Genomic DNA, 18,490 nt, shown 5'->3' on the forward strand with positions numbered 1-18,490 from the left:
CAGGATTAATGAACAATCAAAAAGTCGATTGAGTTTTTACATTAGTAATTCTAATACAGCAGAAAAAAGATTGTTTAGTCTAAATATCAAGTGACGATCATACGTCATTGTATCTTTTACTATGCTTATGTAGCTTATATGTGAGTTATAATCCGATATTACTTCTTAGTTGATTTAGTAGCACTGTTTTAGTTCTTATGCCGAACAGAATTGTCATCTAAGACAAAACATGTCATCTAAGACAAACATGTTTAACCATACCAGCTCATTAAATATTTTCGATCTTTTGAGGCTATTAAACACTTGTTTGTAGTTGGAAAAAAATATGTATAAATATGTATTCAAAGTTGATATAGTCGTTTTAGGCCCCTATTGGTGTTAACCAACTATTTTAAGTATTGTTTTAAGCACTTTATTAAGCTTAATGGAAAGATTTTAATACCTCACATCTAGCAAAGAGATAATTCAATTACTGTTTTAGCTTTTCAATTGCATTATTTTTGGTGGTTTGGCTAGTGTTGCTCAAGATTCAGACTCATCTGCAAGTTTAAAAGTATATTAAAAGCGATTATTTCACTGCTATCGAAACGCAATGTTTCGGTAAGATATTCGCTTTACCTTTCTAGAACTTGGTTTGCCACGGGTGATGATATTACTTATTATAGTATATTATATTCTTTATCATAGAATATATTTTTAATTTTAGGATATTTTGCTGATTTTATATATTGTAAGTTTTTTGTCTGCTGATATTTTTTTCTCTATTGTAGCGGATATTGTTATTGTTGTTATATTATGTCTGAATGCATGTACTATTGTAGTTATCAAAAAGGAATTAGACAGATTAGACTGTTTCTCCAAGTCTGATTTCTTCAATGAAAGACAATAGGTCCTATCTTTCCCAGTTTTGAGTCTCTATATGTGCTATTGTGAATATGATTAAATATTAAGGTTCTTTGAGAAATGTATTTATTTTTATATATTAATTTTATCTGTTAATGGATTAAGAAAATTGAAAATTGCATAAATTTTTTTTTTAATTTAATTTTATTTAATAGATACAAACAACGCAAATCACAGTAATGAAAAATGTGCATTTATGGCGTTTTCGATTGGTAAACCTGGGGTAATTTTTTCAGTCGCGAAGCACTTTTAATGCACTTTTAGTGCAATTTTATTTTCGATTGGTGAATCTGGAGTAAAATATATAACACTCGATGTCAATTTATAACACTCTACATATTTTGTGTGTGATTATTGTGATTACTGTGAAATTAACAGCTGTTTTATATGACTTGACCGATAAGGTGTGATTTGATTCGTTGATATGGTATTATAAAACTTTATAAAAACTGTCTACTGCAGTAACACTACTGCATAATGTAGATTATAAATGTTCGATTGGGCAAAAAAATTTTTATAGATCGAGAGTAAATCTAATAGATTGAATCTATATTCATCAATCGAAATGTATGCCACTAGTAATGCTTAATTTATTAATGATTTTTAATTTAATTAAAATTTGAATATATACTTTTTTCTATTTAAATTTGTAGTTATTTTCAATAGTAATAAAATAAATAAAATAGTTTATTTATTTATTAACGTTGAATTTTTTTTTTACTTATTTTTCTGTTATGAAATAAGTAAAAGTTCTTACTATTTTTCTAGTTAATGCAAATAATTAAATATTTCATGTTTTATTAATTTGCAATTTTATATCTAAATAATAACAAAGTATATTATTTAATTTTTTTAATATTTTTCAAAAAAAAAATTGTTTTTATTTGGAATACTTTATTAAGGATAGTAAAAAATAAAATAAACTTTAAATAACTTTTAAATAATTTTTAAATTATTTTTAAATAATTTTAAAATAAATATAATAAAATAAATTTTAATTAAATAAGATGCTGTTTAAAATATTGTATATCAAAGTTTTTTGTAATGATAAATTTTAACTCATTTTAAATACTTTTTAACGTTTTTGTTTTTTTCTTGTAACTTCAAATGTTATTTTAACACAATTTGCATAGATTTTTAATCCAATATTTATTTTTTGTTTTATTAAATTATTTTTGTATTTTTTTTATTTATCAATTTTACCGCTTTTTTCTCGCACTTCGAACGAACATTTGCGGGACTTCATTCAATTACAGCCGGTTCCATTCAATTTCTCTCTCCGCACCTCTAATTTGAATATTTGATTATCAACGCATCAAATTCCAAAGTCGCTACTGATTAACACAAATAAATAACACAAAGCATATTAATTAATAATTTGTTGTTGTTGTTGTTGGTGGTGGTGCCGTTGGTGTTGTTTTTTTATAAATTCAGTTGATCTCGAATATGTAACAATTTTTGTTTGTTTGTTTTTTGTTGTTGCTAGTCTGGAACTGAGAGAAGCAGTTGAACTGATAAAAAATTCATTCATAATATTTTACTATTCATGTGCTTATGGAAAGCAATCAAATTAAAAAATTTATTTAAGAAAAATAAAAAATAATAATTAATAGAAATAATTTAGTTAATGGAAGCATAATTTTTTATTACATCCTTTAACCCTTTATGTCTTCATACAACTTATGAATTTATTAAGCGAGTATGATGTGATCATGTACGAGGGCTATTTGATAAGACGGTAATAGCTGCAATAAATAAGTATTGGAATATATATTTAATATAATATTTTGTCAGTTTTTTATAATATATATTGAATATTATAAAATAAATTGTATTATATTTTTTTATATATATAGTAAAATATATTATTATTATTATTTTATTTGTGTGTGTGTTATTGTATTGCATTGGGGTAATTGGTCACTTACTTTTAACTATTGTTAATAATAAAAATTAACAAAACCCAGATAAAAATTATTATTATTGAGGAATCCGCACTGCGACTTACAAATTTGTTGTGCATATATAACGTTATATTAAAGTTCCATAATTTCCCCGATATAAAGGCTTTTTTTGTTTTGACACAGTGATTTTATAGAATTTGGATAAATGGAAAGAAGATAATATTTTACAGCTCTATTAAAGAAAAATACGATTTTTTAACAAATAGGAAGCTTGGCAATTAATATGGTCTCTGTTCCATCATTTGGAATAATTCAAAACTGTTATAGTGAGGTACATTGCGGTCATATGAGCGTCAGAATTACTAAGCAACACAGACACCTAAATGAGGTACGAACTTAGTATGTGGTATATAAAATCCATGACCCAATAAATTAAATAAATATATTATTTAATATCTATAAATAAATAAACTAATAAACCTAGTAATACCTAGTAAACTTGCGCTGAAAAAAATGTATTTGCTTACTAATAAAGGTATATCTAAGGTGAGTCCGTTCATAATATTCGGTAGAAGTATTAACATATGTTTTTAGTAAGGGTACTGCGCTAATTCACAGTAGAATAAAATGTGTATACTTTATGCCAGTATATATCAGCGTAATCCAGAAGAATTATACCTCTAAAGAATATACATATTTGTAAAAGCTAAATAAGTAAATGAGAAGCATTTTTGCGCACACTCGGAAAAATATACTCTAATCAAGTACTAGTTAAATTGACCTGATCATTTTGTTAGAAAAATTTTAGTTGATGTGGTAAAGAAGATATAAAAACTAAGAAGTAGTATAGTTGAACCAACATGTTGCGTCGAGTAAGAATATTATGACTTGAGATTTAGTTAAAATCTGGTTGAATCAACCACTTTTTTTTGAGTATAGATTTATAGCTGTGCATGGGACGTGTATACATCACTATACATCGATGACGAAAGAGAAGATGAGCTAGCGTTCTTCCTTAATAAACAGGTTCGGAAAAAGAAGGGAATTTTTTCTAAGTGTAAATGAAATTAATATATTTGACTCGAAGAAGACAAAATAATAATGACAATAACATCTGCAGCTTTAAAACAGTATAGTAATATTACAAGAAAAGACCATTGATTTGACCATTGATTTGAAAATTTAAATAAAAAATATCGTATAAATGTTTTTAATGTTTAAGATCGGTGCACACTAGCGGCAAAAACCACACGGTATCGCTACACAGCGGTATAAGCGACACATATTAGATAATGTTGACAAGTACATAATAACCAATGAAGCTGCTCCGATAGAATAGCAGGAACTAACTTGATTATGCAGACCTGGCTATACCAAAGATCGCTCTCTCTCTCGTTATGTGTGTTATATTTTTCTCTATTATTTCTCTATTTTCTCTATTATCTCTATTATATGTTATATTTTTTCTATGTTTCTTATTTTGTGAAAGATACATAATGAGGACGAAAGAATAAAAATTTTTTTTTTAATTTTTAAATCAACAAAATTTAATGAAATATACTGATATACATAAATCAATATATTTAAAAACATAATAAAATAAACATATAAAGTACGTTGATAATTATTGCGCTCCTTTTTTAAATAACATTTGTAAAATATTTTTTCTGCATTGTTACAAAAAAAAAAATAAACTCAGTTGTTAAATATAAACAACAAAATATAAATATTTTTGTGTTCTATAACATTTACTTAATTTAAACATCACCTATTCTACACTTTATACTCACCTATATACTATATTCTATACTAATGCTTAAATACAAAGGCGTGCAGAATAGATCAAACTGAAGGCATTGCATAAATGCCTTAGCCTAACCCATAAACCACTACCATTACCATTCTACACTCTCATAATAACGTAAAGTATTAGATATCTCGTTACAAGATTCAGTAGAATTCTATATCTTTAAAATTACATGTGTAACAGACGCCAGAGTTTTTACTATGTCGCTGATTTCCATTTAACCATAGAACGTTCTTTTTATATAGGTTGATGCAGTATAGCGTTTTCCTCGGGAAATTCAGAAGCTTATATTATCGGTGTCTACTGTTACTGGTTTTTTCTATGTTGAATAGAAAATGCTTTTCTGTTTGTTTTTTTAAAAAGTTAAAGAAATATTGCATACTCTTATATTGCTTTATAACAATTTTAAAAATTTATATCCAAGAAATAAATTAGTTTTAATAATTCACTATAGGGCCACTAAAAGAAATCTGCATACAAGCTTTAACATGGCATCTTCAAGGAAGCAGAAAACCTGGTAGGCCCAAGGAAACGTGGAAGCGTACACTAGAGAAAGAAATTAAAGCTAGCAGAAAATTCTTTGGAGAAATTAAAATCTATCGTGACCGTTGGACAGTGTTCATTGTAGTCCAGTGTTACCCTGGGAACTCAATCAAATAAAGAAGAAGAAGATAGGGCGTGAGAGTAGGAAGTTAGTTCCACGAGCTAAGATTAATCTTGGCTATGGTAACTAATTTGTCTTCCCGTCTATCAATGCTTAAAATATAAAACAATTAGGCAGTCCCCACAAATATTTAAATTATAACTTTTGCATTTTTTTTCATATTTTTGTAGGCATTAATAAGCAAAAAATAAAAAATATTATATATAAACCATGAGAAATTCATTGTTCGCAAATATTTTTATTTCATCTTTAAAAAAATTGGGACAAGGGAATTTATTCCAAAATTGAAAGTACATTGAAATGCATTCGAAGTCAATATTTATGCAATGAATTGACATATAAAAATTCCATACAATGCTTACATTTGCTATTTTTCTTATATTTGCAATTTTTTAACAGTTTTAAAAAATTTTCTTTTTTTTTTATGAAAGTAATAAACATTTTTTTAACACATTCGGTATAAAAAATTTTTACTCCAATTTTCCCTCATCAGACATTGACTGCAAATACAAACATTCAGATACAAAGGCCTAATTAATTATTTTAATTACGGCAAAGGCAACACACATGCTGCCATGGAAATTGTGGAGAAACATGAACAAATTTAAGCATAATTTTTATTTTTTAATTTATTTTTATACAAAATTTATTGCTTTTTAATTCAAATTTATTTGCATTGAATGCGACTTTTTTCACTTCACAAAAATCTCGTTGCCCTAAATTTGTCCAAGTTTTACATAATAAAAATGTAATTGATTAAAATGAATTGCTAAACGCTCGTAGGTGGCAATATGTAATCATAAATTTTATTTGACGTAATCCTAAGCCTTTTTGTTTTTATTACTAAGCGTTTCTAATATTTTATATATAAGATAAATCTAAAGTCATAGTCTGACTTATCAGTTTGCTGGAAGAATTTGTGGTTTTCTGGTAGTTCCCATCGACAGCATAAGATTGATGTGTAATAGAAAGAATTTACATTTTATCATTTGTCACAACATTAGTAATAGTTATGAATTATTAATTCAGTTTAAATTAATTTTGTTATATTTTTAAATACATTCCTAAGCACTGTCGTTAATCACTATAAAAAAATCTTGTTTTTGTTAGTCACATAAATTCAATTTAAAGTGAAGCATTTGAAAAGTATTTTTAAGTAAAAATCACAATCAATTCGTTCATTACTTAATGTCAAGTCAAACACCTCATGACAGTGTCTGTTAAATCATGAGCCTAATTTGCAATCTGAGTACGTGTTAAAAAGGCTTATTTACGGCAATAACGAAAATATTTAATATCAAATTTATAATACATGGACTGATGTCAGCTAGCTACCACTCAAGAGATGAAAATATAACCGAACTACAGGTTTGTATGGTGTTTGCACTAATGCCGACTCTAATGACGGGGAGTGACAGCTTTTAATTTTCAATTTAAATATTCATAGGATTTTGCAATAATTTAGATAAGATCAAATATTTGGTTACCAAATTGATTTTGTAAATGAATTTCATCGATAGTTGCATTACAATTTGAATTTATATTGCAAAAGGATGTTTCACTTGTTATGAGTATTACTACTTACACACAATTATTATTTTATAGTCATAAATTTGGCTAATTTTATTATAAAAAATTAATTTTGTACAACGCCTATAGATTTCCATTAGCGATAATCTGCAAGAAAAAGAAAACTTTATTTGTGAAGTATTATGTTCAAAAAAACCAGTCAATAAATGTTTTCATATTTTGTAAAAAATATTAAAGATTATCAAAATACAGATATTTTTGAATAAAGTCATTATTTTAACTGAATGTGTTAAAAATTCCTTTAAGCTTAATAATTAATCTTCAATCGCAACTTCCTCGATCGCTGCAAAAATATCTACTCAGTTTTTACCTAATTCGAATAAATCTACATCCAATAAATATCAAAACTAATATACTGCACATGCATATATAATTATTTAAATATATATATAACATTTTTATATATAATAATTTTATTGATAAATAACAGTACCTGTTTCGTTCTTTTTTCTTACTATTAATGTTGGCACACCAAACGTTATCAACATGTGTATAGCAACATCTGCGCATGCAACAGAACAGAAACATGTTTCGTTTCTATATTGAAATAGATGAGTGTAATAAATAATAAAAAAATTGTTACAGAATACATAACAAATAAAATATAATAAAAAAACAATTAAAAACATAATAAGAAAATTATAAAAAAAAATAAAAATATTCAAATAAAAAAAATAATACATAAAAACATATAAAAAGAAATATATAAATACTAGTATATTTTATAAAGAGGTTTTTCGAACAGTAGCGAACTACAACAACAAAATTAATTTTATATTATTTTAATTAATTGAATTTTTGGGTGACCACACAGCTGTTTCGAGTATTGCCAAATAGTATTGACTCTGAGCTTTAAATTTGCCAGGACACGAGTTCGATTCCTGGTACTTGCAGTCTCAAAAAAATTATTTACGAATAATTAAATAAAAGAGTTATTTCCAAGACCACTGATGATGGGTATTTGGCAATACTCGAAACAGCTTTATGGTCACCCAAAAATTCAATTAATTAAAATAATAAATGATATTAAAATCATTTGTATCTGAGAGATTCATGCTCTAGTAGAATTTGGGAGAAGGTTATGACCGATAAAGAAGTTGTAGTAGTCTCAAAAGAACTATTGAATTTGATTATATATATACTCTATAATCTGTATCACAGTGACCTAAATTGAATGAATGAAATTAGCGGAGGAGGAGTCATAATCATTTATATATGATATCACATCTTTTTTATATTTTTTTTAATTTATTTAGTTTTTGGCTGACCAAATTGACTTTTTCAAGTATTGCCAATTATTCGACACCTCTCTATTAAATACTATAGTATCTATTAAGTAAAATAGTCACTACCGTCATATTGCCGTTAAAATAAAAAATAAGTAATAATTATATGATTTGGATCGCAATGACCTCAATTGAAAAGTTGAATTAGGGAGGAAATTGTCAACATCTTTAAATTTCTTAACAATCTGTGATCGATTTAATGCATTTCTATTTATTATTTCAAATGAATTTGATAACAAAATAATGACAATTGTATTAATATCACTAAAATAGTTTTAAAATTTACGAATCTTAAATATGGCTATAATGCAAAAGAAACCAAAATTATATTAAAAACTAAGTATACACATTTTGAAAGAAAGTAGAGTTATCTAAAGAAACTTTGGGTAACAGATAATTATAAGCCCAGAGTACTTTATATTATGAGTTAATAGTTTGTAGTCCGAGTTAAATTTAAATTTTGAAAAAAAGAAGTGATTGAAAGCCAGATGGGATGAATCAATTTGAAAAATGTTCATGAACTATAGTAATTGTGATTGTCAACGTGTCGTCGCATAGTTTTGATAAAATAAATTTTTTTTTCGTTAACATAGACGCGTTTCTTCAATGATCACGTTTCATAAATAATTTTGCCAAGTATATTCAAATTATTGTGTTTTTTTTGGATATTGCACTCTGCAATGCACAGTGATGTATGTTATTAAAACAAGAAACAGAAACCATAGTGTTCCTACCAGTGCAGTCTACATATTTTTCGACTTCATCAGATCCTTTTCGTATTTTTCAATAATAATGAACAAAGTGTTACTTCGGGGTAAGTAGCCATTCGAGTAAAAAAGCCCTCGGTCTATGTTGACCCCATATGGAAATATTTAAATGATATATTAAGTACGATTAGCATTAACCTTAAATATTATTGTTATTAACAAGTATTTAAAAATATGAAAAAGCATTGATTGATTGAAATTATTTACAAAAAAAATAAAAATAAAAATAAAATAATTTTTTTGTTGTAATTTCACTTATGTACGACATAAACCCCTCTATTGAAAACAATAGTTTATACCATGAATTTAGTTTCTTACGTCAAATCATTCTTAATTAATCATTATTAATTAATGAAGCATTGATTGAATATATATAAATAGATATTTTTTCTTCAATTTTAAATAAAATTTATTTTAAAAAATTAAATCATATACACTATCTTCCATGCTTATCAAATGATTTGAACCGAAAGTTTAATTTAAATTAAATAAGTTCAAATGTAACTTTAATTTCGTGTTTGTAATTAAATTCTGTAGTCTGTGAATAATTAAATCCAATTTAATCTGATTTATTCCAAAGTGAAACTATTCATTATAATTAAATTTGATTTCACGCTTGTTCAAACAATCTGCTTTGTAATACTTAAGATATATTACTCTCAAATAATCATGAAATATCATGAAAAAAATTATTGAAATGCTTTATGTAATGTGAATTAAGATTATATATTAAGTCGTTTACTCAAATTACTATTAGTATGAATTTATTTAAAATTTAATTTATAAATAACAATTATATTTTAAATAAAATCAATGCAAATGAGTTGTAAGAATTTATACTCTTTTCATATAGGAAATAGTTTCCCAGAATTTAATATAAATGCATTTATTATCAAAACAAATGCATTAAATTATTTCGGTTAAAGTTAATTTTATGTTGTTTGAATATTGCATATTGAAATTTCATAGAAATTCATAACATTTTTAAATAATAATAACACTTGTAGCAACAGCAGTGCGAATAAAATGATGTATCTTGAGACATTGCCAGAAGCGACAAACACGTAAATGAAATAATCATAAACAGTTAATGAACTGAAGTAAATTATACTAAAATAAAATAAAATAATAAAAAATATTAAAATTAAAATAAAACAAAAATCCTAGAATTATTTAACAAAACTGATAACGACCAACAAACAGATTTCATAGTTCATAATAAATGAGCTGCAATCCAAGGAATGCAACTCGTTCGGTATGCAACGATGACAGCACAACTAAAACAAGAACAATATTGGATCCACAATAAAATGCAAAATAATGAAAATAATAACAATAAAAATATTATAGAAAATATATTTACAAAACACAAAAAAAAAAAAATCGAAAATAGCCAATAATACAGAAAACAAGTAGTGAAAATAATGTGACATTACACGAGGGGAATTTGTGTCATGTCCCTGATGTCTTGTCACTTTTCCATGGAAAATATCGAAAGCGAATTGCGAATAATAGCAAAATATTAAATTTTATTTAAATCTTTCATTTGTTATTTTTATTGTTTAACTATGCAAACAATAATAAATCAACTCGATTTTTAATAAAATAAAACAAGTGAGTACGTACAAAATCTGTGTGCCTGTAAATATTGAGCAAAAGTATCTTGATGTGCAAAGTACTCGTACGCACTGCAAATGCCGTATCTGAAGTGCTGATTTGCATTTGCCGCGTCGCGTCGAGTATGTGAAGCCGGGCAGCCGGCTTCGAATGTCGCAAAACTCCAATGCAACTTTCATGACGCACATTTGCAATGCATTTAATGCCTTTTTTTACAATACAATTTTTTCACTATTTTTTTACAGCTTTTTACAGCTTTTTTGTCCGACTGTTCAGTTGTGAAATCTCCTATCGATACGTTTATCTTTTTAAACTAAAACCATAAAATTTAACAGTGTAAGGTCATCTGTGGTTGAAACAAAGCCAGTTGTAAAATGGCCATTGCAAAATTTTATTCACAACAATTGCTTCATCGTAATGGTGCAATTACGATTTTTGGTAACCTCAAATAAATTAACTTTCAACAAATGACTGTCAATAAAATATATTTAACAAAAAAAAAAGCAGAGATTTTGTCTGAACGTTAAGTATCATTTCAACAGTATCTGCATATCATTAAAGATACTTTTTTGACTACAGTTAAATTTGTATGGGAATATTTACTCTCTAGTCTGAACGACACGATATTTTAAACAGTTATATTTGCATTTATATATTGTATACTATTTTAAGATATAATTGAAAAAAATTTAGGCAGAGAAATTACCAAAAATTACTACGACAAGGTTTCAACTTCTAAAACCTTAGTGTCGTTTTATTAGATATTTAGTAAAATGTGCCAAGCAGTTGAACTTTTAAGTTCATACAATTCAATAAAGAGGTTTTTCGAACAGTAGTGAACTACAACAACAAAAATTTTATTTTTTATATTATTTTAACTAATTGAATTTTTGGTTGACTATACAGCTGTTTCGAGTATTGCCAAATACCCATCACCAGTGGTCAGTTCAATTTTCAAACTCTAACTTACAATTTTTGAACAATTGAGTACAGGACCACTATTTGTTAGATTCTATATATTATATTATTCCAACAGGTCTCTCTCTTCTTAAATATATAATAATACTAAATGTTACTATTAGAATTAAATAACTGGGTCCTCTAAAAGAACCGAAAAGGTCCATGAAAAGTACTAAAAAATTGTATAACATCTTACAACTGTGGTATTTGTTATCACACTTCACTCCTTGCTAGAAAGACAATGAACTGGACTGTGAGCCACCAGCAGAGACTATCTTATAAAGTTATAAAACTGTATGAAGCTGCATGAACAGATATAAAACTGTAGCACATACACTTTATCCCTGTATAGCTCTCTAACTTTCTAGAACTGTCTAACTTTATTAATGAAAGCAGAACGTTATTTAGATCATCTACATATTCTCAGATTAAGCAGATCTTCTACGTTATCATCAGCAATAATCAGTGAATACATGGTAATTATATTTGTTTTCAAGAATATTTATGCCTCTTATAATACATAACCCTACGACCATCCGACATAACTATACATGATGGCATAACATATAAGGTATTTTGATTATCTATCTTACCTGGGAATATTAAAGGAGTTTTGGGAGTTATTGTCCTTATACGTAGAGCAGTGGCTAATCCGTTTGCAAAAGCGCGGGAAGAGACGGGACACATTTGATGGAGTTAACATAAATTAAAGTTAACTTGTGAGGATTAATGTTCAATGCAAACTAGTATATATTTCTTAGATCCATATTATGTGAAGTGTCACGGGGACGTCAAAATCAAAATTGTTGTTGTTGTTTAAAAAAATTAATTAAAAAATCATTAAAAAAATAATAGAGTGTGAGAGAAAAAAATGTCAGTTTAAATTCAGTCATGAGACCCAAGGCTATCTGTGCCCCGTCACCCAGTGAAAGACGTGTTGTATGGATGTATGTATATATATCCTTTGGAATTTAAGAACAACGAAAAAGTACAAAAGTAATAGTAAAAATATAAAATTGATAGATTGATGTGAGACTCTGCAAGCATTTTCGTCATAGCCCGAATGCCCCAATTTTGACGTGCTAATGACACTTTACATAACATGGGCCTTTCAACGAAACTTTTCTTCACATGTCGCCTATCACTATCCCAAAAGGTTATATCACCTTCCATACAAACGTAATGTTTCTTAGACGAAATCTTTATTTTCAGCAGTTAAAGATTATTTGTTTAGCATCTGTACTTATCTTAAATTGACTTACTCATACTTATTCGTAGTATGACACAGTAATTCTTGTTATTTTTTGTCTTTGATAATATATTCCAATGTTCTCATATTATTATATTCTTCCACTATTTGTATGCCATTGGGTGTTGCCACTGAGTTTTTATTGTACTTCTTTAGATAAAGAATGGATGCATTTATACATAACGACTCTCGTAAAAATTTTGGGTTACTTCTCAATTTTTATCTATTATAAAAGTTTCCAATCTTTATTAATATTTATCATGCAAAATATTTCTGTAGTGAAGAAGTTTGTTTCATTTAGTTGAACATTATTGTTAAAGCTTCATTGAATTCATTGAATTTTGAAATGATGGAAACACCATTCATGAAGGACACCAATGCTATCGGTGATACCAATAGCAGACCAATAACTATTATTTGCTGAAATATTGTTATGCATTTCATGTTGTGAATGCGGGTTTTAGTGCACAAGTGTTTCTTAAATTATTTATGGCTTACGAACATATCTTAAAAATCTATCTTAAGGAGATGTATCTCAAAAAAAATGTGTCTTGAAAAAATGTATCTTAAAAAAAAGGTTTCTAAAAAAATGTTTCTTACAAAACTGTATCTTAAAAAAATGTATTTAAAAAAAAAGAATTTCTTATATATTCCTTTTTGGTTTTTATTCTAAGATTTCTGCATATTATGCATATTTTGTAACATGAAATGTGAAATATAGATTGACTTCTGTTACACTTCTATAATCTCTGCACAACTTTCCTATGCAAACTACCTTCCGTTCATTAAAATTGTAGCCAAAAGAATTTTTACAGGCAGCGATGTTGCAGTTTCATAAAACTGAATATATAATTTGCATAAAACAATAAAAATATTAATTTAAATTTTCATAAAATATTTTAAACCTCAGCAGCTTAAGTGTAATAAAATATGCGAAGTAAATGACATCGTAAAATATTTTAAACTGACGTGCTCTGTGAAAAGTGCATAGATCCTTTCACTTCTTTGTTCTAGAAATCTGCATCTATAAATGTTTTGACAGCTGACAGCTGTCGACGACAAAATGATCTCTTTTGTTTTATTCTTCTGAAAATGTATATTCATTTTTTGTATCATATACATTTTCCGATTATTAAAATATTTTCTATATCAACAAATTAATAAAAAATGATTTTATGCAAATTTTTAAATGCTCTTTCTTTTATTTAATATTAAATACGAGTATTTTGTTTTTTGTTTAAATTTTTATGATTCACAAATAGTATTAAGTATTAAGAGAGCAGCACAATGACTATTGTTTACTTTGTTGTTTTATAATCAGTTTGGTTTAATTTCATTGTTTTCATTGTTTTGCATTTTGTATCTTGCGAATGCAAAAAAGGTATAAACTGCACAAATTGTTGCAGGTAAAACCCGGACAAATGCCAAATGACTGTGACATCAAATTGTTCTGTGCTTTGTTTACGCTTTCCGAATAGTTGCACTTCATTTTCGTCTATGCAAATGAGAATGATGCACTGCATCAGATTTTAGTGCCGAGAGTTGTTAATTAAAAGCCAAATAAGCTTTGCATAAATTTGACACAAATTTCGACTTATAACAATTTATTGTTGATTTTAATAATGTTTCCATTTCAACATTTTCCAACATTAAATTTCACTTAATTTTTAAACCTACATTAATGTTTTTTTTGCAATAATAGCTGCACAAGTGAAGTTGCCTTAGACCGATATCTGAAACCTAAACCTAATTTTGCATTACAAAAGATTATTACGTGGTGCTAGATGAGATATTAATGCTAATGATAGCGTGAATAAAGTATTACTCTGATAACTTGTAACTTAGGTGTGGCAAGGTTATTATGAAATTGTAACAAATAATTTAGAGATAAATGGATTTAATATATACCATTAACCATTAAGTTAGTAAAAAAATTAAGAAAACTAAATAAATATATACATATGCTAAATATTTATACGTACATAATTATTATAGTTGTGCATATGAATATCGTACGCATACCTATTCATTATGTACAGATATTATTATAAATAGAGTATGTAAAGCAAATGAAATTTTAATGATACAATAAAATATAGGTTTTTCGAACGGTAATGAACTACAACAAAAAAAAATTCATTTTATATTATTTTAATTAATTGTATTTTTGGCTGACTATATAGCTGTTTCGAATATTGTCAAGAAATAATTCTAGAAATAATCTTGTATTATTTATTCGTAAATAATTTTTTGAGACTGCAAGTGTCAAGAATTGAACTCGTGCCCTGCCAAATTTGAAGCTCAGAGTCAACGCACCTTAACCAACTGACTCAAAGCCGTACTTGGCTTTTATGTTCGTACATTTTTCTGAAGTTTTGTTATTTTGTTGTGAAAATTTTATTAACAAATTCACTTGCTGTGTTTATATTATAAGGAAATCATAAATCAGGTGTAGAATATTTGAATTAATTGTATTTTTATTTTTAATTGTTAAATTTCAATACTATACTGTTTGTAGAGGCATTATTTGTTGCATTAATGTTATATGTTTTTTCTTATGTATAGAACCTAATCCAGGAACATAATATTGAGAAAGTCTTGCTAACGTTACTCTACGAGTCGCAAGGGCGAGAGCAATATTTTGTAAATATAAGGTTGTAATATGACGTCAAATCTTTCAGACAGAAGTTAAATATATTGGATTCTGATAATCATGACTCAATAAAAAAAACAATTAATTTCGTAGAGCATATCTGTTTTCCTTTAATTAGTGCAAGTAACTAATTTTTTTTCGCAGTAAGTGGAAAGTATCAACAGCCAGAGTTTAAGACTAGAACCTACTAAAACCACCCAATAGGAATAAGTTGCGAAGACCTCAGCCGTAATACTGTGAAAGACAGCTAGCTGAGATCGCCTTTTTGTAAAATTTAGTGAAGATGTTAGGAGCTTAGTATTTAAGTTTTGAAATGAATCTAAAAACTAGAAGTTAGAATGTAAAAATGTTAATAATGTGTAATAATGGGAATTTACAAAAGTGGGTTACGATAGCAGCGATTGTACAACGATATTGTGTGAGGGAGCGATTCATTTCGTTTAAGTAGAGAACAATGGATCAGGGAAACTTAGAAAAAAGAGCTTGGAGATGATCAGAGGGAAGTTCTTCGGCGTACATCGGAGAGAGATTGTATAGACGAGTCAGTGTATATAACTAGAATATTTAAGTGTTTTTATAAAAAAACGAGTTCTTTATTTCGCAAATAAAGTGTTGTTAGCTAGCACTTTTTTAAATTAATGTTTTTAAGTTTGTGGATCTATTGCATAGTGTTTAGGCTGTACTTTTTTGAAGTACAGCTATTTTCGTTAAAAATGAATTAGTTACTTTAAAAAAATTTTCGGCTGAATAAAACCTAGTCAAAATGTGCACTAAATTGGAACCAATAAATTATACGTAACTTCTTCTATGCAGTATAAAAACAAAAAAAAGTAAAGTGATAAAGTAAAGTAAAAATGAAGTAATAATATTATTTCTTGTAACTATACCATATATGATTAAAAACAATAAGTAGTTGCTTGACATATTGTTTAAATGGTAAGTACTATATATATTTGAGTTAAGTGGAGTACTAATCGCTAGCAAATTCATAGTTTAATTCGTATCTAATGTGAATGCAAAGCAATAGTGCATTTCATAAATAGTGTGATATTAATTATTTTTTATGTAATTACTTTAGTAAGTTAGGTTATGTTACGTTATGGTGAAAGACAGTTAGATTGTCCAAGTCACTTATATCGTATTGAACCATTATAGTATCAGGTGCTCTTCACTATGTTTACTAATCAAATGACTATCTCAAATGAAGTATATATGATTATATTATGTTTCGTTATATGCATGTCTAATACCTACTAGCTAAATCTATAACAGAGAGCTATGTACATACTATTTATTTAAAAAGTTGCTTTTATTGCTTTAATTTTTATTTTATCATTTTATAAATATATCAAAAAATTGTAAACAATATGTAAATTTTTTCAAAAATAAAATTTATTTCTTTTGTCTGGCACTAGTCATTAACTTTTATTAATAAAGCTAATTGCTGATCTTTATTCTATATTAAATTTCTTGAAATTAAGTGAAAATATTTTCTGAAAATTGCTGAATGCATTTCCCTAGCACATGATCTGGTAAGAGCAAATTAAGTTTAAAATGTTTTGTTTTATTTATTTATATTATGATTTATTTTTGTAATATTAATTACAAAACATAAGTGCTTCTGTAAATATATATAGTTTCTATACTTAATTAGTTTTTATACACTTCCGAAAGAACATCTGCAAAAGAATGCAAGGTTGTTGAAATTTGGTTTATATGAATAAAAATGTATGTTATTTTTAAATTTATTACATTCATTTGTTATATTTATGATATATAACACTTATATATGAAAACGGATTGTGCGATGATTATATATAGAAATTTTCAGATTTACCATTAAAAATGATAAAATTTTTTCATTTTTTTTTATTGTGCTATACAATAGAGTATATTGTTGAAAACAATTGCTGTTACTTATAATGAAAGAAACCAAAATGATCCTATAGTCCTCATAATATAGATATTTGTGCTAAATTAAAAACGGTGTTTTCTTCCAGTTATACTATGCCCGAGCACAATGCCAGATTGTTGAGAAGTCAGTGCAGTTATTGAATTAATATTTTAAACCCACAGACATTCCAATAATACAATCAAGCTCTTTTATCAAAACGATTTTTCTCCCCATCTTACATATCATCAAAGTCATAAAAAATCAAATTCTTCAAAAAATTGAAAATGGAAACACCTTCAATAAAATTCTAATTAGTGATCGAGAGATAAATCAACACTTGATGGTACGGAGTTTCATAGAGTGCTTGTAGCAGGTAGCAGAAATCAGCCACAAAAGTAATGATATTGATATGTATGTATATAATCTCTCCAACTCAATCTATTTTTCTTAGTGTAGAATTAAGATAGACGTAAGAACACTATTCTGTATAAACGTAAATATAATAAATTGAATCTATTTCAAACCGTAGAACAAGAACGGTCTCTTATGTTGCTCGAATATAACATTTATATCAGATATCAATTCATTTTACCAGAGAAAAAATTGTAGCTATAATTCTTTCGAAGATTGAGTAAAAAAACCACAGTCACTACATATCTGCCTAAACTATAGCCTTCATTCCCATTTTCGAACAAAAGACTTTTCTATTATTCATGATATGAAACTTCAATAGAAGATATTTAACACACATTGGCAATAATGGACATTCGAGAAAGGGATTATTTGTTATATTAGATTTGGACTTTATACAATTAAAAATACAAAACTATAAATGGAAATGGAATAACATTTGCTCGTCCTTTTAACCATAAGTCCTTTTATTGGAAAGTAAATACAACCACAAGTAATTAAAATTTTAAGTAGCGTTTTAGATGGAAAATACTCATGAGGCAATGTTTAGTTAAAAAACCTTAAGAGAATTACTTTAATTATAATTTATAAAGCTATATAAACATATTTTTGTCGTTTCGTAATTTATTTAAAATTAAATTTGGTGAATAAACTTTAATTGCTTGAAAAAAAACCCTAAATTCAGTGGCAAATATTATAAGTCTTGATGAGCTTTTAATAGATTTTTAGTGGATCTTTTGGCGCTCAAAGTATTGCAGTATTTTGATGTATGGTAAATTGAACAA

The sequence above is a fragment of the Teleopsis dalmanni genome, chromosome 1 (assembly GCF_002237135.1).
Source record: "Teleopsis dalmanni isolate 2A chromosome 1, ASM223713v2, whole genome shotgun sequence".
NCBI classification, from domain to species: Eukaryota; Metazoa; Arthropoda; class Insecta; order Diptera; family Diopsidae; genus Teleopsis; species Teleopsis dalmanni.